The sequence below is a fragment of the Mustela erminea genome, chromosome X (assembly GCF_009829155.1).
Source record: "Mustela erminea isolate mMusErm1 chromosome X, mMusErm1.Pri, whole genome shotgun sequence".
Taxonomy (NCBI): Eukaryota; Metazoa; Chordata; class Mammalia; order Carnivora; family Mustelidae; genus Mustela; species Mustela erminea.
Genome location: NC_045635.1, coordinates 14925907 through 14953720, shown reverse-complemented (window position 1 = coordinate 14953720; position 27814 = coordinate 14925907). Strand labels below are relative to the sequence as shown.

Genomic DNA, 27814 nt, shown 5'->3' with positions numbered 1-27814 from the left:
AGCCAGGCCAATGAGAACCTGTCCCTGGCGTTATTATCTGCCAAACGGGAAGTTCTCTTTCTTCTCTGTGATTGTTACCTGGGCTGATGATACTCTGCTGGAAGGGTCTAGCCATGCCTCATGCCGCTTAGTATGGAAGAAGTCCTGTGCAGAAAGATGAGATTGGAACTAACTATTGAGAGAGGGAGAGAACGAAAGGGAAAGAGAAAGAGAGGGGGGAAATCTGATGACATAATTCGAATTCCTGTATGCAGAATCAACTCCACCTCTGTCTATCCCAGATATGCGAGCTGATAGATTCCCTTTTCTTTTTCCTTTTTTTCCCTTTTCTTACTTAAGCTGATTTGAGTCAAGTTTCTGTCATTTGCAACCAAGAGAGCCCTGACTCAGACTTACAGACTCATTATATGAACAAGTACATAAACCTCACAGTTCGTCTAATACTGTGACTCTCAAAGTGGGGTCCCTGAACCAGAACCTTGGGGCCACTGACAACAGGTTAGAGATACAAATCCTGGAATTCTACCCCCACCCCAACCTCCTCAATCAGTAAGTGTGAAGGCAGAGTCCAGCCATCAGTTTTAATAGGCCCTCCAGATAATTTTGATCCGTACTGAAATCTGAAAAACTCTGTCCTAATACGTCTCTTTCCATGAGATGGGAAAACAGAAGCTCAGAAATGGGAGGTAACTTGCTAAAGATTATCAAACTATTTAAAAGTGGTCTCAGACCCTCATAGTAATCCAAGGGCTATAGAGTTTGGAAAAGGAAGGTCACTTGGAGTTTTGAGGGAAGTAACACATGGATTGGCAAATAGGAGGGGGGAAATATTTTGGGTCAAATAATACAGTACGGTTGGAAACACTTGCTGTGTGTTTCCACAGGAGTTTGGAGAATATTTTACTCATCTTGGCTCCCCAGCTGAGCCAACAACAATGTGTTAAAGCTCCATGGCCAATGGCAGGAATCCAGGAGAGTCCTTTTTATGTGCCAGCAAAGAGGAATTTCTTAGAAAAGCTACAGAAATTACGCTACTATCACATTTCACGTTGTGGAGTGAGGGAATGAAGAAGATGAAGCAAAAAACAAGGGACGACAGTTTTTCCCCAGTCCCACCTCTCCAGATGGGAGAAAAGGGTTTTATCGTTGTTCTGGCCCAGGCAGAAGTTCCTCGGAGGGAAACTGGGCACCTAACCTGGTGACTTGGAGAACAACTTGCATTTCTTGAACTTTCTTTTTCAGGTGGAGGGAGAGATCAACAGCGTTCCACAGTGTCCCTGGAAATTCTATTTAGTACCTTACTTTCCGATGATTTGTCCAGCCTGCCCTGGGGACTTGGTCTATCCAGAGGCAAACCTAAGAGAAGAAAGGCCTTGGCACCAATGTTTCTGAAGCCTTTCTTAGTCTCTCCTTTGCTACTCGTGAGTAGACAGATGGTCATGGAAGGTAGCAGCGCAAAGGATCAAGGGAGATTGCTGGTACTACCAATTGTAGTGAGGACAAGCTTTTATAGTCACTATATACTTTTCCTTTGGTACATCTACTCGGGCAAGGCCAATGCCCTCTAGGAAGATACCTGTTAAAAAAAAACAAAAGCATCACCTCCTCTCATATAAACCCGTGATTCACACATTCATTCCTCCATCTGTTCGCTTGTTCATTCATTATTTGTTGGATGCAACCACGTGTCAGACACGTGCTAGGCACTGGAGACACAGCAACAGAAATAGTAACAAGCCAAGATGAAACATCCTTGACCTTATGGAGCTTGCTTTCTGTTTTTTGGGGGGAGACAGTTAATAAACAACACAAGAAAGTAACATAAGTTGGTTGGCAGGGCATCTGGGTGGCTCAGTGGGTTAAGCCTCTGCCTTCGTCTCAGGTCATGATCTCAGGGTTCTGGAATCGAGTCTCTCATCGGGCTCTCTGCTCAGCAGGTAGCCCGCCTCTCTGCCTACTTGTGATCTCTCTCTCTCTGTCAAATAAATAAATAAAATCTTAAAAAAAAAAAAAGAAGTTGGTTGGCAATTAGGGCTATGGAGAAAAAAATAAAGCAGGGAAAGGGCAGAGAGAGAGAGAGAGAGAGAGAGCTGGGTGTGGTGAAAGAGGAAATTTAAAAATGTAAATAAATAAGGTAGTCAGGGAAGGCCTCACTGGAATCCAGTGTGGTCTTTGTCATCAGTCCTCGGGAAAGGCCTCTTGAAGCTGGAAAAGACCCTGAGAAAAAGATTTAAACTAATAATTAAGAAATAACGGCGAGCGGCACCTTGCTGCTTCTGTCCATGGAGCATGTGATTCTTGATCTTAGGGTTGTAAGTTCAAGCCCCACATTGGGTGTAGAGATGACTTGAGAATCTTAAAAGAAGAGAAAGAAAAGAAACTACTGATAACTACTGTGGTATAGACAAATGTCACCAAATATTCCATACAGTTAGGCTGGAGTCATAGGACTAATACTGGTCAATGAATTTTGAGCATCAATGACATGATCACTTCTGGGCTGTGGCATTTAAAAGCCCAGGTGCCTCCTTTCCCCTCTTCTTTCCTGCCTCTCCCATCTTGGTGACATGTTCCTGACGGTTTCCCTTGAAATGGAGGAGGGTATCCTGTCCTGCCTCAGACTTCACATGAGGGAGAAATAGATCTTTATGAAGTTAAGCCATCGAATTTAGGGCTGTCACTGCAGCCCAGCCCAACTTCACCTGACAAACACATCTACTACACACAGATTCGGGGGTGAACACTCTAGGAGAAAAAGGAAATACCAGGGCATGCTCTTAAGGAACTTCTATTCCAACTGGCAACTATAACTGCAACTTAGCTTAAAAGTTCAAGGCCATGAGTCATCAGAGCTTAATGAATGGTGCAAACAATGAGGATTTGGGCATTCAGGGGAGGGAAGGACAGCTGAAGCTGCCTGGCACCCTGGGGATGGGCAAATAATTGTAGAATCCATAGAAGGGAGGGCAGAGGAGGCTCTGAAGAACTTGCTCTTGAAAGAAGAGTAGGATTCAAAGAAACAGAGCATGAGGAAAGACAATTTAGGGGAGAAGTAGAGCAAGTGCAAAGAAAAAGTTATGGAAATGGGGCAAGGCACATTCTAGTCGGAGTGTGCAGGGATTCTAATCAGAACTGAGCATTCACATAGAAGACCAAGGTTGAGGAAAGAGCCCAACTGGGCTATGAATGACCAGTGAAGGATTCTGAGCTGGATTCTGCAGATGGTAGGGAATGCTGCGGACTGGTTTAAGAAGTCATTTGGACTGTTCACAGTTGAGACAAAGGAGAGTCTGTTAGGATGTTCCATACATTGCATATAGCTATGGGAGGTCTGAAACAGGGAAAGGGGGTGTAGTGTCTTCTTTAGAGTGAGGTCCGTGGACAAGCAGCATCAGCATTGCTTAGTAGAAGTGCAAACTCAGGTCCCACCCCAGACCTACTGAAATAGAATTTGCATTTTGACAAAATCCTTAAGCGATGCTCGCACATTAAAGTTGGAGGAACAATAGTTTGGCAGACAGCAGCTGATGGTCCGCCCTCAACCCATTCTTCTCTTCGCCTAGTTTCTTTAAGGCATTCATCCGTCCTCCATGCAGCTCATGTGATAAAGGGTACACGGATCCTTCCCCCAGCTGTAGAGTTAGTCTTGTGGATCTACCCCTTGGTGCTCTAAGTGTCGTTCCCGGCATCATTTGGGAACTCGTTAGAAATGTACAATCGGAGAAGTAAAATCTCAGGCCCCACCCAAGATTACTGAATCAGAAATCCTGGGGCTGTCAGCCCAGCAATCTGTATTTTGGTAAGCTCTCCAGGTGATTCTGATTCAGGCTTATATTTCAGAACCACTTGTCCTCACCAGTCATGCTGATCGCATTCCCGACGAGAGTGATTGGTTCCTGAATTCAGGCTTAAGCCAATCAGTTTCTGGCATTCTTCCGGCAGCTGAATCGGTCCAGAGACGGTCATATAACCTAAGCTGGCTCCATCCGACTAAAGAGAAGGCTATTTATGTCGTTGTTTTGTTTCTTGTTTTTGTTTTTTCCTCTCCTTCCTTCCCTTACCCCTCCTGATGGGCACGAGTGAGGTAGCCCGTTGCCTTCTTTGCTGCTGACTGCCAACATACAACCACGAGAGAAACCAGGCTGAGGGCAGAGCTCAAAGGATCACAGCGAAGAGGAGCCAGAATCCTTGCACTGTGCATCTGATCTTCCTGTTTCCTGAAATAACACATTTTCTTATGGTTTAGTCCAGTTGGATTTGTGGTTTCTTGTACTTATGGCCAAAAACGTTATAACTACAGGTGAGGTCAAGGAAGTATGGGGCCAATAGGCATACCAAAAATATTCTAGGATGAAGGATGTATTTACTTACAATTTTTAATTTTTGTATTTACTTACAATTTTTACAATTTACTTACAGTTTTTTTTTTCACTAAGTTCCCCAAAACTAGATCCAGATAGATTAACTGTTGTAACTTGTGAAAAGCAACTTGGGACAAATAAAATGGAGGATTACTTCATGCAGAGGATCCCCAACTGGCGAATTGGCTACAAATAAATAGTTATTTTTCTTTTAATTTTTAATTTTAATTTTTTAAAAAAGATTTTACTTATTTATTTGACAGAGAGATCACAAGTAGGCAGAGAGGAAGGCAGAGGGGAGGAGGAAGCAGGCTCCCCGCTGAGCAGAGAGCTGGACTCGGGGCTGAATCCCAGGACCCTGGGATCACGACCTGAGCCGAAGGCAGAGGCTTTAACCCACTGAGCCACCCAGGTGCCCCAAACAGTTATTTTTAAATGAGAGGGGGACTTAAGGTGTTTTCTTAGGTGAAATTAAAAAAAAAAAAAAAAGGAGTAATATACAAGATGAGCCTGAAACATATCGTGGTTCCAGAAAGGAAGGAAGTGCTCAAAAAAGGAATGGACACAGGAGCCGACCTGAAAGAGCTGACAAGTGATCCATAAGCCAAGAGAGTTTGACAACAAAATGGTAACATTGGATTATAACCCGAAGGCTAAAATAATTATCTATGAGTCCATAGTGATATAAATAAATTGAATAATTGAATACATAAAGAAACAGGAGAGAAGGCATAGCTCTGCCCTATAGAAGAATCCCAACCTGTACCCCTGGGGATAAAAATATATTATATGTTTATAAAAAATAAAAAATAAATAAAAGGAAAAAAAAAAGAATCCCAGTGAATGCATGTAGAAGCTATGGGGGAAAGAGGAAGCTACCATGAGCACACCACAGTGGTCACTCTAGCGAACATGACCCACAGATGGATGCTAACATTAATAAGAGAAGGTTTGAGGAAAAACAGGGTATTGGCACAGTCTCAAAGTATCTTCCCCAAGAGGGAACATGGACATGTAAGACAGACTAGGGGGCTCTAGGGGTGTATCTGTCCTGAGTTTTCTCCTGAAATATGCCCTGTGGTTTCAGAGACAGGTAAACCAGAGGCTCGGTTTAAAATTGCGTGGCTGGCAGGCACCTTGCTGGCTCAGGCTTGATCTCGGGCTTGGGGGTTCGAGCCCTATGTTGGGTGTAGGGATAACTTAAAAATAAAACTGTTAAGAAAGAAAGAAATTGCACAGCCAGGACCTCATGCGTTCTTCCAAGAAACAAACAGGGCCATCTTTGTTCAGAGAACTTTAGTCACGGCTGAGCCGAAGGTGGCCTGGCCCAGAGACTTGTTCCCTTGTATCACTTCGGAAGAGATGGGCTCATCCCCCACCCCCCGGTCTCTACCCCAAGGCCCCGGATTGCTCATTGTCGCCAGGGTTGTGGTGAGTTACACAAGCGAATGCCAGCGTGCAGATCTACTGGGATGCGTTTAGTTTCCTCTTGATTCTGGGATTATTTGTGTTGGCACGGGGCCATCCTCAGCTCTTCCCAAGTTGGGACACATTCTCAGAAAGGGCTGGTCCCACCATCCTCATCTTGCTAGAGGCCAAAGTCTGGTTTCATTTTTCATTAAACTGCTATTTGTAACTTTCATCGAACAGAATGACAACATGTCCAACTGTCTTCATTCAGTATTTTCACAGGAGAGAGCCTTTTGCCTCCCATGAGAACATGTGATTTATTTATCTCCTCCATTGTGCAATCGGTTCACCATCATGACAACTAACGCAATGTTCTAGAGAAAAATTTTGCTGTATCACATGGTGACATCACTCACATCGGCAGTGATTGGCTTTTCACCTAGATCCACCAAAGCCTGCACTACAGGGATGGAGTAGTGGGACCAGGGGCTTCTCTGCTTTGACTGTGAGTGCCTAGGGGGCTGGGATCACGTCTTGCTCACCTTCATCTGCCCAGGGGTCAGCCATGGTAGGTATGGTAGTATTTCTATCTCTCCACTTCCTGGGTCCTTAAGGGACTACATGCCTAGCCTTTTGTGCCTGGGGTCAGCTCTAAGAGTGGTTCCAGCTGATGAGTAGGAAGCAGATGCGTTGCAGATCAAGCCTGGGCTGAAGCTTGTGGTCCAGGAGCTCTTTCCCTTCTAACTGAGCAACCAGGAACATTTAAGAGAAGGCCCCTCAGTCAGCCTCTGTCCCTGAGCGACTGTGGTAAGTAGAGCTCTCCCTTCTAACTTATAATGAACACGTAGCATGAGTAAGACATAAACGGTTGTGTGGACTGTGGAGACTTTGAGTTGTTTGTTACTGCAGCAAAACGTAGGCTGTGCTCACTGACACTGTAGGCCTAAAATAGATATTTGTTACTGAATGGATGAATGATTTAAGCCAGAAAGGCCTTCTGAACAGTGGTAGCTCTAGAATTTCTAGAAAGGAGAAATTCAGTCCTGGTAATCAGGTGACACTTGTGTGGGAAGTAGGGACCATGCTGGCTAGAGGACTTTTCATGTTTCGTTCATAGAGTACACTGGTTTTGTTAGATGCTTTTTATTTGGGGTGTTGGAATGTTGATGAGGTTATGAGGAGCCCAAAATACCCCAAAGCAGTCCTTGGCACTATCATTAGAGTTTAGACTGAACTTGTCACCTCCTATGTGTTTTACAGATGGGGAAACTGAGACCCAGACTCAGTGTGGTGTCGTTTCCTGATTCTCTATCTAGTGCTTTTTTTTTTTTTTTTTAAGATTTTATTTATTTATTTGACAGAGAGAGATCACAAGTAGGGGGAGATGTAGGCAGAGAGAGGAGGCTCCCCAGAGAGCAGAGAGCCCGATGTGGGGCTCGATCCCAGGACCCTGGGATCATGACCTGAACCAAAGGCAGAGACTTAACCCACTGAGCCGCCCAGGCGCCCCTCTACCTAGTGCTTTTGCCACCCCATCATTGTACCTTTTGTACCTGGCCTTTAGATAGCAGGAGCTTGAGAGTCACACTCTGACTGATTCTCCTCCTGGCTCTACCACTTACTAACTGTGGGTCTTGGGAGAGGCTGCTTATTCTCTCTGTGCCTCAGTTTCTTCAGCTGGACAATCCTGAGTGGGTTGCCATGAAGATTTGGTAACAAAGTATAGACTAGGGAAGGACCTGAGGTGCCTGGCATGTAGCAAGTATAATAATGTTTATCCCCATCAAGGCCATTATTGTCGTTGTGGTTTCTCATCCCACCGTCTTGACTTACCCCGAAGTCCCATGTTCTCTTTGTGCTCCTTTCCCTTGGAAAATAATAAATCTGTTAGAGACCATTGTGTGGTATCTTTGTAGACTATTTGGCCCCAGGGGAAGTTGCAATTGAATTTTTTTTTTTTAAAGATTTTATTTATTTATTTGAGAGAGAGACAGTGAGAGAGAACATGAGCAAGGAGAAGTTCAGAGGGAGAAGCAGACTCCCCAAAGAGCTGGGAGCCCGATGTGGGACTCGATCCCGGGACTCCAGGATCATGACCTGAGCCGAAGGCAGTCGTCCAACCAACTGAGCCACCCAGGCGCCCCACAATTGAATTTTTTTAAAATAAAGATTTTATTTATTTATTTGACAGAGATCACAAGTAGGCAGAGAGGCAGGCAGAGAGAAAGGAGGAAGCAGGCTCCCTGCTGAGCAGAGAGCCCGATGCGAGGCTCGATCCAAGGACTCTGGGATCATGACCGGAGCCGAAGACGGAGGCTTTCACTCACTGAGCCACCCAGACACCTCTGCAGCTGAAGTTCTAAGGAGAGAACTGGGCCTTGAGCCCTGGTGAGCTGTCCCTTTCTTCCTGCCACCTCCCTCTGCCGAGAGCCCATACTCTGGGGTCCACCAGAGGGAGGGGATGAGGAGGACGAGGCCTTGCGTCCTCCCTACTCAGGCTCTGTCGTGTTTCCTGACCGACTGATGCTGGGGCTTAAACTCTATCACGGGCTCAAATATCCTGTGGGGCAAGATCCAAATCGCCCACTCTCCAGTCGCTGGGACGGCAGCCTCTGGGTTGTGCTCCCATAGATTTAAGATTGGACTGCAGATCGTGGGCACCCTCAGCCTTCCTCCATGTCACCAGACAGTGCCTTCGGAGGTGTGTGACCAGGGCCCTTCTCACGGAAAGGGCAGAGTGCCCCTTGGCTGGAGCGCCGGCCACCTCTTTAGTCCCAGCCTCTTTCTTCTTCCTTCGGTCAGGACGGCAGAGTTATGTTGACCTGACAGCGTGTGCCAAGGGGAATAGAATTTCGGCTGAAAGTGCATCAAAATCTGAATTTTAATTTCAGGCAAAGAAGTCTCTTCTCTCATTTTTGTGTTTTAGACATACTTCCTTCGAGTGTCCTTTTTTTTTTTTTTTTTTTTTTTTTAAACAGCAAGGTTGTTTAAAGGAAAATCATATTCTGGCATCACACTTAACTTTAGAAATTTAAGCATCTTTTAATATGAGGTAAACAGAAGTCCTTTCTTGAAGTAAAACCTACATAGGGAAAGTGCGCATATCACAGGCGAGCAGCTCGATGAATTTCCACAAACCTAATACATCTATGGAAGTTAACACCGAGATAAAGAACAGGACATCACCTTCTTATCCCCCTTGTAACTTCCGCCAGTCACTAACTTCTCCAAGACCGCTAATCTGATTGTTGGTTTGGCCTGTTTTACACTTTGCATAAATGGAATCACATTGTGTGCATGCTTTCATGTCTGATTTCCTTTGCTCAGTATCGTTTATGAATTCCATCTGTCCTCAATGGTTCATGCTTTCTCCTCGCTGTTTGTCATTCCGTTTTGTGACTACACCACCGCAAAGTTTTCAATCCATTCTACTGCTGATGGACATTTGAGTAGCTTTCACTCTAGGGCTGTTAGAAAGACCCTGCTTTGAACACTCTGGTTCATATCCTTTGGCAAACATACGCACTCCTTTCTGTTGGTTATACACCTAGAAGGGCAATTGCCGGCTGTGGGGTTAGTTGTATGCCCAGTTTCAATCCATTCTGCCAAATAGCAGTGTATGAGATTTTTGGTGGCTCTGCATAATATGAAGTCTATTTTCTAGTAAGTCGAAGATATACAAGTGTTAAGTTAATGCAAACAGAAACAATTAAGTCCTTTGGCATATCATTAAACCCGTTTATTGAAACTGTTTCCCCCTTATCCTAATTGTGCCTTCAACTTGTTATGTAACCTGGATGAGCTTCCTGACCTCTACTCTTTCTTAATCCAACCAGTCAAAAGTCTCTCTCAAAACACTTTCCATTCATTTATCCACCTAGAATGTTATGAGTGTTAATAAGCCGGAGTTTGCAAAACAAATTCAACCCCTCCAGCAAAGCTGAGTCCCTCTTAACCTGGGGTTGTGTTTAACAGGGCAGAGTCAGTCAGGATGTGTTCTGCAGACCTGCATTTTATAAACAACCTTCTCCAGAGCTGTGAATGCAATTCAGACTAGAATCTTGTTTTGGTGGTAAAGAACAATGGAATATTCTCCTGCGGGTTTTAACAAAGGAGAATGGTGCCTTTAAAGTGATAAAGCGTTTTGCAAATATAGGAACTATTTGACTATAAAGGGTAGGGTGGAAGTGAATGGTTGGACAGCAGTGGAAGGAAACAGGAGGGAATTCAGAGTGCTTATCCCCCCCCTTCCAAGTCTCTGTCTCTATAAGTAATTAGAATTGTACAACCGTGACCAGGCCCTTAGTCCTCCATTTCTCCATCTGTAACATAGGGGTACTTCGACAAGCTGGTTAGGTGATTTGTAAGTCCTATCTAGATTTAGTTCTTAACTCTGTGAACGTGCACAGGGAGAAGATGCTAACAGAAAAGACAGAAGGGACCAGAGACAACTCACTCCATATACTCTCCAGCACACACGCACACACTCAGCAAGTAGAGTGCTGGGGATCCCAGTTTTTAGGTACCCGGTGTAACCTGTCATTCACCAAATAGCCGTGGACCTAAAATCTTTCCCAGAAAATTTTCCTTTTACGGGATCTCTCCGAGTCCCCCTCCAGTGGATCTCTGCATTGGGAATCCTGTGGCAGAGGGGAGACCTGGGGCTCCCATCCATCACAGTGCACGGTGCCGAAAACAGTGAACCAGGCATTTGGGTACCAGGGCGACCCCTAAAGGTGAGAGGATGGGTTTGGAGGTTTGGGGGGGTCTCCAAGGAGCGCGCCGGACCCGCCGCGGGGCACCCGAGGGTCGCGCGGTCCGGAGAGTCCCGAAGCGTCGCGGGGGCCTCTGCAGGGGTGGGGTGGACCGCCCAGCCCGCGGGCCGCGATTCTCTCCCCGCCCCCCTGCCCCGAGCTCCCCGCCGGGCTTCGGCCGGCCGCGCCACTGGCTCACACCCTCCTCCCCTCGGCGCCCCGCCCGCTCCCCACCTCCGAGTCCAGCCTCCGCGCCCAGCCTCGCCGCCGCCGAGCGCCGGACGCGCCACGCCGCGCTGGGCTGCTGGAGAGCAGGCGGGCGAGCGGTCCCGGAGCGGCGGGGGCGGCGCCCAGCCCGCGGGAAGGGGGAGGGACGCGGCCGGAGGGAAAAGGAGGGCCGGAGGGCGCCAGCGGCCAGCGGGTCTGCCGGGATTGGCAGGTAAGCGCGCAGCGCCGGCATGAGGCTGTTCCCCCGGGCTGCTCAGACCCAGCCCGGGAGCCGGTGGCGGGCGCGGGCGGCTCGGGCGGAGCGCCTGGACCTGGAGGGCGACGGGACAGCGGGGCGAACGCTCCCTCCGCCCCGCTGCGGCTCTGAGTCGGAGCCGGGGCCGCCCTGTGAGGCAGAGGCCGAGCCCCGGGGGCCGGCACCCCGACCGTGGGAGAACGCGCGCCACGGGAGAGGGGGCTCCGGCGACGCGTTCTCGGAGGGGTGAGGGGGACGGCGTGTGTATCCAAAAGCTTCAAGCGGACTCCAACTCTCCCCGCCCCTCCGGGAGACGGACTCCCGCGTCTCGTTTGCGCGGACGGCCCTCGAAACCGGACCCTTGGGGGACTCCGTTTACCGCTCCGGCCGTGGGGTGCGTTGGAGCTTGCGGAGCGCGAACGCGCCGCGGGCCCCAGACGGCTCGGCTCCCCGCCGTCTGGCGGGACCCAGAGCAGGTGGCGGGGGCCGGGGGCGCGGCGGGATGGAGCTGCAGCTCGAAGCCTGGGGGTGAGCATGGGGAGCAAGGAGGAGGCTGGAGGTCTCGGGCGAGCTCTTTCCGGCTGGGACTCGCCCTTTCGAGACTCCAGAACTATATACAAGGTGAGGAGGAGACGGGCTTTGCCCGCGTCAGATGAGGCAGGAGGCAGAGGTTTTCCGTGGCTGCCAGGATAGTGACACTTCTTAGTTTGTACTCTCCACGAATCCCTTGGGAGTCTTGCTAAACTGCAGATTCTGATTCGGTAGGTCTGGGGTGGGACCCGACAGCCTGCATTTCTAACAAGCCCCCACGTGATGCTGATGCTTGTGCTCCATGGACCACATTTTCTACGGTAGGCACAGCAGAAGTACTTTTTTCAGCCAACAGGCTGAAAACCTAAGAAAGTGAGAGACAGGGGGAAGAGGTCCCAAGACTTTACCAGTCCCAGCTCCACCCCAAACACACACACACATGAAAATGATAGCTACGCGTTAGGAAGCTAAGTGCTTTACTTTTCTTACTAACTTACTACCCAGATACATTATCTGTTGGTCGAGCTGGCTTCGTGGGCATACAACCTGTATTTTGGTCTTCACGCTTTGCTGTCACTGTTGAAATTCTTACTCATTTTTTGAGCGAGGGGCTTCGCATTTTCATTCTGCCCTGGGGCTCACAAATTATGTAGTGAATCCTAATAGTCCCCGTTGGCGGAAGTAGCACTTGTTTCTTTGATCAGGGTTGGGAGCTGGTGGGTGATGGAGAGTGAAGCTTTATTAAGCCGAAGTCTAGCCGAATGTTGCTGTTCCTCCCGTCTTTCTTCCTTTCTCTTTGGCTATTTTAAGAGATAAGCCTGGGAGTGTAACCTCAGTTATACATCGTAAGCCAATATGTATTGCTTTATTAATATTAATAATTAATGGTTTATTAAGAGCTTTGTTATTAATAGGCAATACAGTTTTAAGTTCGACCTCATAATAATTTGTAAATTAAGTGACAAAATACATGTTATTCCCAAAATATTTGGGGAGACCTGTTTAGTGTCTCAGAGTTTTGCTTAGTTAAGATCTGAAACGAGCTGGACATTGCTTGGTTTGGCTGCTTTCACATCTCAAATGCAAATCTAGAAAACAAAAAGTGGCCAAATTTTGTAGCTGTTCAGGGGTATTGTTTTACAGGGCCTCAGCGCGATGCCAGGCCCTGATCGGATTCCCACCGCTTTTACATTCCCACATCCCTGCAAGGTGACTTTCCTTACAAGGGGGATAGAGTAGATTCTGCTATAGACAAACACTGAAGGAACGCAGCGTGTTTTCCGTGTGAGTAATTCTTGCCCACAGACTCCAGGTGTGTTTGATTTTCTAGAGGTTGGAAACACAGAAAAGAAAAAGAAGCTGAACTTTAATTATGGATATGATTTTGTTCAGGGGGAGAAAACATCTTGAGAACTGGAATTTCATTGGCAGGTTGGGCAGGGAAAAGAGAGCTGCTGTGTTTTTAGTACCATGAACAGCCTTCCAGAAATGGCAAAGCAAGTTTGCTCAGGTGTTAGGGAGCTGGTTAAGAAGCTGCTTTTGTGTGGCCTACGTGTTGGTTCCAGGGGCTCTGGTGTGGTTGTGGCGTGGCTGAGTCTGACTTAGGACTCCGAGGGGGGCATCACTATGTAGGTTCCTGGTGCTTTCACTGCTCACAAGAAACTGACAAACACATTTTTCCATTTTGCTGCCTGAGAGTGCCAAGTCCCTTTCAGATACTCCCTACAAGTTGGGAAGAGCACCCTTAACAAAAAAAAAAAAAAAAAAAAAAAAAAGGGTGGGCAGAGAATGTGTTTCCGTGATGTTAATAATTTGGAAGCTAGAAAAGAGATTCTGCCTTTAGCCAAAACCTAGGAACTGGTTTTGAGGCCTTGCTGAGAAAGGCCTTCCCTACCCCAAGATAGAGGGCAAAAAATTCTTTTAAAATGTGTATGGTGGGGCGCCTGGGTGGCTCAGTGGGTTAAAGTCTCTGCCTTCGGCTCAGGTCATGATCCCGGGGTCCTGGGTCGAGCCCCGCATCGGGCTCTCTGCTCAACGGGGAGCCTGCTTTCTCCACTCTCTCTGCCTGCCTCTCTGCCTGCCTACTTGTGATCTCTGTCTGTCAAATAAACAAATAAAATCTTAAAAATAAATAAATAAAATGTGTATGGTTTTTAAAATATGTGGGTCTTTAATCCACATGGAACTTGTTTTGGGAACATGGTATGAGGTGGGGGGGCACTGGAAATTAAGAAATGGGCTCAACATTTGGTAAAAATTAAAATAAATTCTCTCAATCAAGTAAGAGTCTCTGAACACTCTGTTCCATTTTATAAATCTACTTAATTAATTCTTGAGTTGACTCCATGTTTTTGAGATTGAGGCATAATTTACGTATAATAATATTCATCATCTTTGTGTACAGTTTTAAAAGTTTTGACAGATTCATATGGCCATCTAATGAGCACCATAGCAAGACAGAAGAATTTGGTCACTCCAGAAAATTCCTTTTTGACCCCTCTGTAGTCAGCCGCCTCCACCATACTCAGCCCCTGGCAACCATTGATTTACTTTCTGTTGCTGTAACTTTATCTTTTCCAGAATGCCCAGCGACTGGATTCATAAATGATTTGGCCTTCTGAGCGTGGCTTCTTTCACCTCATGTAATGCATTTGAGATTTCTCAGTGTCCCGTGAATCAGTAATTTGCCTTTTTATTGCTGAGTACTATTCCACAGTTTATCCATTCCCTGACTTTCTGTGCTTATGGATAGGGCCACTGTGAACGTTCACAGACAGCTTCCTGTGTGAACATACACTTTCATTCAGGTAAATACCTCCAAATAGGATTGCCACTGGGTTATATGGTAAATCTAACTTTGTAAGAAATGGCCAGACTTTCCCCAAGCGGCTACATGCCAGCGTGCCGCCACCGGCCATGTATGAGAGGTCCAGCTGCTTGGGCTGCTCACCGCCGGCACTTGGTATAGTCAGTTTGATTTTTGTCTTAGCCGTTCCAGTGGGTTTGTGGTGGCCGCGCTCTGTGGTTTCAGTTTGCACTTCCCTAATGACTAGGGATGTTGAGCATCTTTTCATGTGCTTTTTGGTCATTTGTATATCTTATGAAATGTCTGTTTTTCTAGATTGTATTGGCTGAGTGAGTCACAAGAGCTCTGCATATATCATATATCTGGATACAGGTCAGATATCTATTGCAAACATTTTCTTTAAGTCTGTGGCTTGCTTTTGCATTTTCTTTTTGTGATGTGAGAACTCTTAACTTGAGAGCTATGCTCTTAAATTTTTAAGTGTATAGTAGAGGACTGTTCACTATAGTTGTCATGGCAAGCGGCCGATCTAGTAGAATGGATTCATTGTGCATAGCTGAAGCTTTATGCCCATTGAATGCTAACTTCCTATTTCCCCCTCCCCCAGCCCCCGGCAACCACCATCCTACCCTTTGTTTCTATGAGTTTGAATATTTTATTTGACTTATACATCATAAAAGTGGAATTAATGATGTTTTTTTGACAAGTATAAGATTTCTTTTTTTTTTAAATAAGAATAGCTTTGATCTTTTTTTTTTTTTTTTTGAAGATTTTATTTATTTATTTGACAGGTAGAGATCACAAGTAGGCAGAGAGGCAGGCAGAGAGAGGAGGAAGCAGGCTTCCTGCTGAGCAGAGAGTCCGATGCGGGACTCATTCCCAGGACCCTGAGATCATGACCTGAGCCAAAGGCAGAGGCTTAACCCATTGAGCCACCCAGGTGCCCCAGAGTAGAAGATTTCAATTTGATAAAGTCTAATTTATCAGGTTTTGTTCCTTCTATAGATAGCAGTTTTAGTAACCTGATAAATCTTTATCTACTTCACCTTTACCAGGATTTTTTCTGGACATTTTATTGTTTTATCTTTTTATGGCTTTATTTCGGTTAACTTTTGTGTGGGTCAAGATTCACTTTTGTTCATATAGATAGCCAGTCCTTCCAATACGATTTGTTGAAAAGACCATACTTTACTCCTTATATTCCCTTGGTCCCTTTGTCAAAAATTAATTGACTGTACATGTGTGGGTTTGTTTGTTTATGTATTTATTTTAGAGACGGGGTAGGGGAGGGGATGTGGTGTGATAGAGAGGGGAGGAGAGAGAGGGAGAGAGGGCGAGAGAGAAGAGCATTTTAAGCGGCCTCCACGCCCAGTGCAGCCTGACATGGGGCTCGATCTCACAACTCTGAGATCATGACCTGAGCCCAAATCAAGAGTCGGACGCTTAACTGACTGAGCCACCCAGGCGCCCCTGTGTGCATTTATTTTTGAATTCTGTTCTGTTTCATTCATCTGTATGTCTGGCCTCATGCCTATACTACATTGTAGGTCTTACACATTCTTGCAAGGTGAATTCCTAGATTGTTTTGTGGGTATACTTTTTATTGCTTTTAGAAATTGTTATCATTGGGCGCCTGGGTGGCTCAGTGGGTTAAGCCGCTGCCTTCAGCTCAGGTCATGATCTCAGGGTCCTGGGATCGAGTCCCGCATTGGGCTCTCTGCTCAGCAGGGAGCCTGCTTCTCTCTCTCTCTCTCTCTCTCTCTCTGCTACTTGTGGTCTCTGTCAAATAAATAAATAAAATCTTTAAAAAAAAAGAAATTGTTATCATTTATTCCCATTTCATTTTACACTGCCAGTACTCTTGTATAGAAAGGTTATTTATTTTTTCGTAGGTCCATCCATATTCAAGCCATGCTACTGAATTTTTATTAGTTCAAAGTTCTTCTAGTGAGTTTTCTTGGATTTCTAAGGTAGACAATCAAACTTTCTGGAAATGAAACAATACAGGCATTTCCCCTCCCCACTCTCCATATTTTCTTTCATTTTACTTGCTTGCCTTAGTGGCTAGGCTTCCTTCTAGGGCACTGTTGAGGAGTATCTGATTTGGGTGGGAATGAGTCTGATGCTTTCCTACTGGGTATTGTGCTTGCTCTAATGTTCTGGTCCTTATTCTTACTATTGTCAGGAAGTTTCTTTGCATTTGGAGCTTCTAAACGTCTCAAGTTTAATTTTAAAATTTCGTGGTCTGCTTAGATTCTTTTTTTCCATTGAAAAAGCCTAACAGTTTAGAGGTGAGTCACTCTTCCCAGCTTCTACAGAGGGTCATATTTTGATCTCCCTGGAGGAGAAGGTTAAAGTGTAATACAAGTCAGTTGTTTCATTTAGACTATGAAGATACTACCTTTGGAGCTTTTTATAATGTCCTCATTTGGGAGGATGCCAGGTACAGCAAGAAAGGGAGAAAATAAAGGGACAGATTATATAACCTACTTATGAATAAATAAGCTAACTTTTGGTAGTGTTTTCAAACTTTCTTGCCCGCCATCCATAGTGAGAAGTACATTTTACATCTCAACCTAGTATGAACCTACCTATATAAGACTGAAATAGGATCTTACAAAGTCTTATGCATTTTGGCTTCGTGCAGTGTACTCTGACAGTTTCATTTTTCTTCCGTCTGTTCTATTTCATCTAAAAATGATGATCATTTCCCTGTAAAGGGATGCAACCACTCTTTCATAAAACTCTGGTTTATAAACCTTCCCTTTAGTGTCTAAACCCCCGACTGCTGCCCGGTGTCCTAGACAGATTTATTTCATATTAGGTCCTGCTGTGCTGCAAAGTGAGACATTTCACTGTTGAATTACTGCGTCGCCTCTAAACCAGCATCCACCCTTGACCCCAAAGAACAGCTTGCAAATGCAGCCTCTGGAAACCCACTGCCCCAAACCCTCTAATAACCTCCACCACACTTCAAATAAGACCCCGGTTCCTCACTGTAGCCTCCGAGGCCCTATGTGGCCTTCACCCCCATTCTCACACTTCCCCCAAACATACGGGCGCGTTTGCTGTGCTGCCCTTACAGAGCACCATTACGTCAAATGTTCATATAATTTGTTGCCATCCTTCCAAAACAACATTCCCTGCTAACTGCTGTGAATGGTCTGTGAATGGCCATCCCCACATCCTGCTTTTGTTTTCTCCCCAACGACTTGTTATCTGCAATTGTGTCATTTAATTATTGGTCCACGGATTCCTTGTCGTCTTTCCCCTGCTGGAATATAAATTCCCAGAGAGCGAGGATTTTGTGTGTCTTGCTCAGTGCTGTGTTCTCAGGACCTAGAATGGGGGATATGGTAGGTGCTCAGTAAGTATTGGTCCACCGGATGAATGAGGCTGCCTGGAAGCTTGAAGAAATCAGGACACTAATCCTAAGCGCGTTTCAGTGTACTCTCTGCTTTTCTGTTCCATTTTAGTATAGCACTTTCTGTTGGTTAAGGATGGAGTAGATTCTAAAATAAGCTGTTCGTTAATCAACAGACATCTGGTGTCTACTGCATTTCTGATTCTTCGATGGTAATAAGGATAGCTAATAGCTAATATTTAATGAGCAGGCACTGGTCTTCCTGCTTTACACATATTCCCTCATTTAATCCTTCCAACTTGAGGCACGTGCTGCTATCATTTTTACAGATGAGGAAACCGAGGCACAGAGGTTAAGTAACTTGGCCAAGGACATACAAAAGGTAACTAATGGATGTAGGCTTTGAACACCAACCATGTGATTTCAGAGCCTACACAGTGCTCATGGCAACAGGGAGCATACACAGTTCCTAACTTTTATCAACACGTCATGTTTATGGCCTTTATTCTCTTACGGAGCCTTTTTTTTTTTCCCCCTAAAGATTTTTATTTATTTATTTGACAGACAGAGATCACAAGTAGGCAGAGAGGGGTGGGGGAAGCGGACTCCCTGCTGAGCAGAGAGCCCGATCCCAGGACCCTGGGATCATGACCTGAGCCAAAGGCAGAGGCTTTTACCCACTGAGCCACCCAAGTGCCCCGTTAAGGAGGGGTTCTTCACCAGGGCCGATTTTGCCCTACTGGAGACATTTGGCGAATTTTGCCTGTTGTGACTGGCAGAGGTGGGGGTGCTTCGGACATCTGGTGGGTAGGGGCCAGGATGTTGTTAAATATCCTGTGATGCACGGAACCCCCGCCCCCCATAATCCCCCACCGAGAATGATCTGGCCCCAAAGCCCAAGTGTTGGACTTGAGAAATCCTGCCTTAGCACAGTAGTTCTGAAAGCTGGCTGCCCGCTCAAATCACTTGGGGAGTTTTCAGAATCCATACGGATGTCTAGGTTCAGGTCCTGACCTTAGCAACCTCGACGGCGCTTTCAGCAATGCCCGGCAAGCCTATTCTGCCTGGGTGGTAGGTTTCCTTGTCTCTTCGCCAAAACAGCTGTTTGGCCCCTTTTATTGTGTCAGTCCTCCTGCACCAGCCGCTGACCCAGCCTCCTTAGATCCTCCGCCTAAACTCCCAACATGCCCACTTTTTGTACAAATGCTAGCTACTCCTGGTGCTCCCCACTGGGGCTGTGAAACAAAATGAAACGTGCCTGGTGTGTCAGAGACTGGCTGCTCTTCTGGGCTCTGGACCTCTTACCCTCTTTGCCTTCTCAAGGACATATTCTTCCCTTCCCCCCTTTTAAAAGCTTTTTATGTGGAAGGGCACCGGGCTGGCTGAGTCAGTAGAGTAGAGCACTCGACTCTTAATCTTCAAGGTCATGAGTTCAAGCCCCACTTCGAGTGTGGCACCTACTTAAATAAATCAAAGCTTTTTATTTGGAAATAATTTCAAACCTTGTAAGTCAGTTGCAAAAGTAAAAATTGTACAGCAAACAGCCATATGCCGCTTGTCCAGATTCCTCCCTTCTTACCCAGTTGGCTCTCTCCTCTGCACTCCTGCATGCCCACATCCCCTGTCTGCGCTGTTTGGTGGTGTTAAATGCAGCGTGGCCTTCACTCCTAAGCCCTTCGGAATGGGTTTCTGAAGAATAAGAATATTTGCTTACATAAGCACAGCGCTGCTGTCAACTTTGGTAAATTTAACATGGATATTATGCTGTTACCTAATCTGCTATTTGTTTTTGCCTGTTTGTTTACCTAATCTGCTATTTGTCTTCCAAGTTAGACAATAGACAGGATAACATCCTTTACAGCATTTTTTTCCTTCTGGCACAGGATTTGCCCGAGGGGTGTTCACAGTGGTCTCCTCTCTTAGCATCCTTTAGTCTAGAATGTTTCCACAGCCTTTCTTTTTCTTTGTCTTTTATGACATTGGCGGTGTGGGGAAGGAAAAGTAATTTTTCCTCTACAAAACCCCCCTCCCCTCCAATACAAGACAGATTAACAAGAGAAAAACAAAGAACTTGAATAACATGTGCACCTGGGACAGCTGAGTAACTCTGTGAAATGGCCCAAGTCACCACCTTAAGCACCATCTCCAACTAAGGCCCAGAGGAAATTTGGGGGCAGAGGGTGGAGAGGCGGTTGTAGAAGGTGAGCAGGCAAAGCCCAGTAAACAGGAGTAGGACTGTGATGCAGATTTAAGTCCTGCCTTCTCTGTTGGGGAGAGATCCTGGAGATTTAGATTTACCCCCTCTTCCTGGGGCAGAGAGGAAGACACCTTTAAAGATGGACATTTCCCTTATACATGTAAATGTCTCCTACAAAAGGGTAATGTTGGTGGGTTTTCTGAGCTTCTCTTGCATCTGCTTTTCTTAGAAATAATCAGTTTAAAATAATCCTTAGGCCAAAGAAGCCCGTTTTGGGGGTGGCAAATGCTTCTCCCCTTCAGCATTTAGGATGCAGGCAGACCACTCCCTGTCTTTTTAAGAAACATTGGTCAATTTGGGTTTGTTTGAGGTATCTTTTCCTTTTTTTTTTTTAAATTAAGATTATTTATTTATTTATTTGAGAGAGAGCATGAGCGAGGAGAAGGTCAGAGGGAGAAGCAGACTCCCCATGGAGCTGGGAGCCTGATGTGGGACTCCGTCCCCAGACTCCGGGATCATGACCTGGGCTGAAGGCAGTCGTCCAACCAACTGAGCCACCCAGGCGTCCCTGTTTGATGTTTCTTGTGATTAGATACAGATTATGCATCTCGGGTCAGAATACTGCATAGGTGATATTGTATCCTCAGGGTATCACATCTGGAGGCCCACAGTCCCCAGAATCTGGTGCCTAAATGGGGTATCTCGATGGAATGGCATCTGACCAATGTGGGGCCACAATCAGGTGGAGGCCAATGGGGCAGGAGGTGAAAGGGTTCACCTGAGGCAGGACGAAGGAGATAGAAGTTTACTGGTTACACCCAGGGGTGGCGGGCAGGACAGCAGAGGGGAGGCTGTCTGCAGTGAGGCAGTGGGTGGGGCTGTTTTTAAAGGGGGAAGATGAGGAGGTGTGGCCACATATGGAACCTTCCCCTCTTCTGGGAACTGTGCCTCGTTGTAAGTAGCCCATTGGCTAGTTAGGGCCTAGGGGTATTTTGAGGTGTGTGGCCTGATGGGCCTGTTGTATGCAGCGAGGGCGTCACTGTGACCCTGTCTGCATCCTGTTGCTCAAGCCTCTTTGCCTAAAAGTGGCCTCCACGCAGATGTCCCTCTTCCTCGTTGGCGATGTTAATTTTGATCACCTGGTCAAGGTGTTGTCTAATTTCTCCAGTGTGTGGTTACTCTTAGTGAGCCATCTAGGGGAAGACACAGATAGCCCGCTTCTCATCAGTATTTCTCTCTAGATTCAGCATTCAGTGGTGATTTTTGCCTGATCCAATCCTTAATGTGAGTTTCCAACTCCGATATTCTCTCCATATTTACCAGTTGGCCCTCACCAAGACCCCTTCCTCTCTTCCCCATTTTTTTTTATTCGTGTATTTATTATTGGTATGGACTCCAGAATTCCTATTTTTTCAGTGGTTTGTAATTCATTACTGTACTTAATTGTTTTTGTTCTCATGTTGGGAAGGACGTAATTCTTAATCCTGTCCTCCTCATTCTTCCCTGCTTCAGTGCACCCCTCTCTCTTGTCTGGATCATTTCCACTAGCTCAGTCATGTTCTAATAAAGAATATCTCTCTTGTCTCCGCAGCCCCCTCCTGTCGTCCCCCCATTACTGGTCACCCCTTCTCAGAGGAGCCTCTTAAAAGACTGTACATGCTTCATCAGCACACATTCATCCCCTGTCTGATCTAATCAGGGTCCTGGCCTGATTCTCAGTGGACGCCATGTTGCCAAATACGGCAGCCGCCATTTCTCTGACTGACTGTCCTTGACTCTGCAGCAGCATTTGACAAGTCGGTCATCCCCTCCTTCCATGAACACCTCCTCCTTGTGGCTTCCATTGTTCTACACTGTCTTGTACTACACTTTCTACTCTATCTGGTAACTTATTCTAAGCCTTCATTTCAGACTCCTCCTCCTCTGCTCAACCTACAAAGGCTGGTGTCCCTCTAGGGCCGGGGACTCCTTTTCTTCTCTTTACAGCCTCTCCTTAGATGACCCCACCAGTCTCATGGCTTTGCATTTCATCCAGGTGCCAGTGCCTGCAGCCATGACCTTTCCTACCACTCAAGGTTCACTGATCCATACTTTTAAAAACGTTGTATATACTCTTCCCCTCTCCCAACTTCATTGACGTATAATTGCCGAATAGGAGTTGTGCATGTTTAAGGTGTATAATTTGCTGTTTGTTGTAGGTATACATTGTGAAGTAATCACCACACTCAAGTTAACTAACATCCACCACCACACACCTTTGTTTTAGTGTGTGTGTGAAGTTAGGATCTACCCTTTTAGCAGACTTCAAGTATACAATACATAGTTATCTGGAGTCCCCACGCTGTACACTGGACTCCAGAACTCATTCATTTGCACTGATTTTAGAACGTGAACTCCAGCCTCCTTAGCACGGCATTCATCCTGCACTAACCTCTGTGAGATTAAAATGTAGAGTTGATCTCATGGTCTCAGAAAATATCTGAGATTTTTATACTAGCTCAAAAATATCATTGAGAAATATTACAAAACAATGATGATAAATTGACCAGTTCTAAGAATGTTGAAAGTTTTGGAGGTAACTTAAAACACAAAAAGGCTCAGAAATGAGAAATGGGAGCTGTAGAAATGAAAAAGGGGGAAGAAAGCACAGAAAAAGTCATGCCTTAAACACCTTGTGTTTTTGAAATATTAAAATTAAAAAAAAAATCTTGAAACAAAAAGACTTTCTAATTCACATGGATATCTAATTGGAGTCCCGAACTCCCATGTTTCCTCAAACTCCGCCTTTCCAAAGCAAAATCCTGATTCTCTGCCACTGCCCCCCGCCCCCAGCGCCCGAGACCAAACCTGATTCTCTTCCTCATGTCTTTCTGTGGCACCACCATCCACCCACTTGCCCAAGCCCCAAGCCTACAAATTTCATGCTCCACGTCCAAAGCGCATCAGCAAATCTTGTCAATTTGGCTCCCAAAGTATATCCCAGGTGTTCCGGCTTCTCTGTGCCTTCACTCTGTGTCTGCCACTATCTTGTTCTTGGATAATTGCAGTGGCCTCCTATAATCGGTTTTCCATAGAGCAGCTAGAGAATCTTTTTAGAAGCATTAATTGGATGTCACTCCCTTACTGTTGACCTGTATGTGTTGAAGACCACTCTCCTCCTTTTCATTCTTGCAGCCCATCAAGCTCCTTTTGGTCTTTTGTACTAACTGTTGGCCCTGGAATGTTCTCTTTGTCCCCTCCCCAATCTTTCTGTGGCTGGTTTCTCATCATTTGTATCTCAGTTTAAATATCACCTATGATCACTTGATCTAGAATAGCCAACATGTTACCCTCTGAATCCTTCTCATCTTACTTTATTTTTTTTTAAAAAGATTTTATTTACTTATTTGACAGACAAAGATCACAAGTAGGCAGAGAGGCAGGCAGAGAGAGAGGAGAAAGCAGGCTCCCTGCTGAGCAGAGAGCCCGATGCGGGGCTCCATCCCAGGCCCCTGGGATCATGACCTGAGCCGAAGGCAGAGGCTTTAACCCACTGAGCCACCCAGGCGCCCCTCATCTTACTTTAATTCTCAACATTGCACTTTATCATTCTATTTGTTTTCTTATTCATATATTTATTGTTCCCCCTTCCCTCTCCTTCTCTCCTTCAGCTAGAATGTGAGCAGGAATGACACTTTATCTGTAGTGCCTAGAACAGTATTTGGTATATAGTAGGTATTCAATAAATATTTGATGCATGAATGATACATTTAAATTGCCTAACATAATTTCCAGCACTTTGAAGACACAAAATGTTCTTTTTCTAACATGAGTGTCCATCTTCTTCTGGGGCTAAGTCCAGAAGCTTCTGGTGAGAACAGTGATTTGATAAACAGATGCATATGTGTTAGGATCCTAATTATTAGAGATTCCAGACAAAGGGGAATTACATTTTACCAAGGAGGGGGGACAAAACAGTGCTAGAATTCCAGGAATCAACAATGTCACATTTTTCAATGTGGGACTTTCCTGGCCTTCCTCACTGTAAGACTGGGTCTCAGATTTTTAAGTTGACATGTTTGGGGTGCCTCAGTAGCCCAGTCAGTTAAGCATCTGACTCTTGATTTTAGCTCAGGTCATGATCTCAGGGCGGTGAGACAGAGCCCCGTGTTGGGCTCTGCGCTCAGTGTGGAATCTGCTGGAGAATCTCCCTTTCCCTCCCCCCTCCTCTCTCTCTTTCTCTCTCTCTCAAATAATAAATAAAACAGATCTTTGAAGAATTGACATGTTTACCTTGTCATTTAGACCTGTGAATTTTCTAAACTCTCTGGATATTCATGAATTGAATATGTGGGAGACGGAGAGAAAGATTGGGAAGATATGTGCTGAAGTAGTTTACCTTTTAGGCATTGTTTGAAGATTAGCTGTGGGTCTTTTGTAAACCCCTGTAGTTTGTAAACTCTTGTAGTTCTGTATGGTACTAAAGGTTCCAGGAAAAATCAGTACAAATGAACTCTACTAGTGATTTTGTTATACAGATGATTAAATTTTTGTTAGAATGTATCACATATTTTAGGCTATTTGGAGAAACCATTACCCTTGACCCAGTAGGATTTACATTTTTTTTTTTCTTAAAGGATTTTATTTATTTATTTGACAGACAAGAGATCACAAGTAGGCAGAGAGGCAGGCAGAGAGAGAGGAGGAAGCAGGCTCCCTGCTGAGCAGAGAGCCTGATGTGGGGCTCGATCCCAGGACCCTGGAATCATGACCTGAGCCGAAGGCAGAGGCTTTAACCAAACGCTGAGCCACCCAGGCACCCCTAGGATTTACATTCTTTAAGTGAATCAATGCTCATTGTACTCATTGTTCATACATGAGTCTGAAGCTGTGTACCGTTAGTCACTCTTGTGATATTTGTCACCTATGCATCATTATTAGTCATTTTCTTTGACTAATCAGCATCCATCTTTAGTGAGAGGAGACAGTGTGTCAGGTACCATTTCATGGATATGGATATATTGGGTCTTACCTTTTTTTTTTTTGACTCATTTGTGAAAATGGATTAAGTGTATATGCATATATTTTTAATGTATTATTATTTTTAAAGATTTATTTATTTTAGAGAGAGGGAACAAGAGAGGACACAAACAGGGGGAGGGCCAGAGAGAGAGAATCTCAAGCAGACTCCCCGCTGAGTATAGAGCTGGATGCGGGATTTGATCGCACGGCCCTGAGATCATAACCTGAACCGAAGTCAAGAGTTGGCCGCTAAACTGACTGAGCCACCCAGGCACCCTTACATATATTTTTAAAATTCAACTTTTAATTGAAATACACATTATACGTATTATAAATGAGCAGCTCAGTGACTTTTCACAAACCGCACGCACCTGCTACCAGCCCCCCACATGAAGAATTAGTACATGACCAGCAACTGAAAGCTTCCATTTCTTCTTCTGGTCACTACCTCCCCAAATAAACTGCTCTTCTCATTCAGATGTTACAGATTGATTTTGCCCATTCTCCAATTTCATATATATGGTACCACCCGGAACATCTGACTGTCTTCACTCAGTGATTGTGAGATTCATCTGTATTGTTGTGTGCACTCAAGTTGCTGTATTCTGTTACGACTGTACCACGATTTATCCTTTCTGCTATCAGTGGACTATTGGCTTGTTTGGTCTTAGGCTTTTATAAATAGTGCTGTGAGAAACACTCTTGGACATATCTTTTGATGAACACCTGTGTGCATTACTATCTAGTAAATACCGTAGGGGAGGAAAGTAATTTCCTGTCTATACTTTCAGATTCTTGGCTGAGACCTCCCCTGCTCCTCACTGGAATAAAAGACAGATTAACAGGAGAAAAACAAATTTAGTAACATGTATACCTCCTGCCTGCGTGGCAGAGACACAGGAAAACTGAGTAACTGCCCCAAATTGTGCAAGACATCATCTTAAATGCCATCCCCAGCTAAAGACAAAAGAAGATGTTGGGGTGGTGGGGAGTCAGTTAATGGGGGGTTACCAGGAAAACCACAATAGACAAGGGTAGGGTTGTTATGCAGTTCTAAGTCCTTACCTTCTCCATTGACAAGAGCTTCTAGAGATTGGGGTATATTCCTGGTACTAGAAGGGAAACTCTCTTATAAATTGATAATGCCTTTATAAATGTAGATGTGTCTTACAAAAGGGTAACTTGGGTTTTCAGAACTCCTCCTGTGTCTGCTGTTTCTTAAAAATAATCAGCCTCAAGGTAATCCTTATGCCAAACAGGCACATTTTGGGGTGTCCTATTCTGCTTCCCTTAAGTACATAAAAGAATGCTTTAAATATATAGTTAACCCTTGAACAGTGTGGTTTTTTGAACTGTGCATGTCCACTTAATATGTGGGTTTTTTGCAATCTAGTACTGCAAATGTGTTTTCCTTTTGATTTTCTTTCCTTTTTTTTTTTTTTTTTAAGATTTTATTTATTTATTTGAGAGAGAGAGAGAGTGAGAGAGCATGAACAGGGGTAGAGGTAGAGGGAGAAGGAGAAGCAGGCTCCCCACCGAGCAGGGAGCCCAACATGGGCTCAGTCCCAGGATCCTGGGATCATGACCCCGGCTGAAGGCAGATGCTTAACTTGCTGGGTCTCTCAGGTGCCCTGATTTTCTTTTCGTTTTCTTTAAAGATTGATTTATTTATCTAAGAAAGCGGGAGCGGGGGAGGGGTGCCATGGGGAAAAGAGAGAGAGAGAGAGAATCTCCAGCAGACTTCTGGCTGGGCTCACAGCCTGACACAGGGCTCGATCCCACAACCCTGAACTCATGATCTGGACTGAAATCAAGAGCTGGAGGCTTAACCAACTGAGCCACCCAGACATACCACCACCCCCTTATCATTTTCTTAATTTTTTTTCTCAGCCCATTTTATTATAAGAATATAGTATATAATACAATATAGCATACAAAATATGTGTTAATTGACCATTTATGTTATCGGTAAAGTTTTGGATCAACAGCTAGCTATTAGTCATTAAATTTTGGGAGAGTCAAAATTATATGCAGACTATGAGCTGTGTGTGTGGTGGGGAGGGGAGGGCCAGATACCCCTAGGCCAGGCATTATTCAAGGGGCAACTGTTTCTAATAATTTTCACAGTTGTCAATTATTTTTTCCTCTGCATGCTGTTAGGATTAGTAGCCACCTTTGGACATACACGTCTGTATCCGTATACAATATTGAAGCTTTTTTTTTTTTAAAGATTTTATTTATTTTTTTGACAGAGAGATCACAAGTGGGCAGAGAGGCAGGCAGAGAGAGAGAGAGGAGGAAGCAGGCTTCCCGCTGAGCAGAGAGCCCGACATGGGACTCGATCCCAGGACCCTGAGATCATGACCTGAGCCGAAGGCAGCGGCTTAACCCACTGAGCCACCCAGGCGCCCCAGTATTGAAGCTTTTTATTTGTAACTTGAATTCAGTTTTAGCATCAGTTGTTTTTCTTCTTCTTCTTTTTTTTTGTTCTAAGAAGCCTGTTTCTGTGCTCGCTTATTCCTTAATTATCTATATGCAATGTCATTTAAAAAAATATCCTAAGAATTTTTGGCGTGCTCTTTCTCTTCCTAACACACACACACACATACACACACACACACACATATTTTGAAATGGAAAACACTCCTGAAACTGTTGAATATGTTTTGCAGATGTTGAGGCAAAGGTTTACGCACCTGAATAGACTTGGAATGGTACAGGCTTATTAAGCACTGATTCCTAATTTTGCGAAGAATAAAAAAGGAAGGAAGAGCAGAAAGAAGTAATTGAAAGTTTTTGGAAAACTAAAGTTTGATTTATTTCGTTGCGATTACACCCAGGTCGGCAGGTTTTGCCCCTAGTTTCTTCCACTGTCCCAAGTTGCATTAACTTCCTCCCTTCAGCAGATCTGAAGTTTATTCCACAAA

General features: G+C 45.1%; 1 protein-coding gene across 6 annotated transcripts in view; it reads left to right on the top strand.

Moving 5' to 3' along the window:
• Positions 1-10793: 10793 nt before the first annotated feature.
• The window catches only part of ADGRG2 (adhesion G protein-coupled receptor G2), a 137555-nt gene continuing 120534 nt past the window's right edge, over positions 10794-27814 (top strand). For all 6 annotated transcript variants that reach the window (XM_032331421.1, XM_032331419.1, XM_032331420.1 and 3 more), the window contains exon 1: positions 10794-10964. The gene's annotated coding sequence lies outside the window, so the exon portion shown is untranslated. The remainder of the gene's footprint in view (positions 10965-27814) is intronic.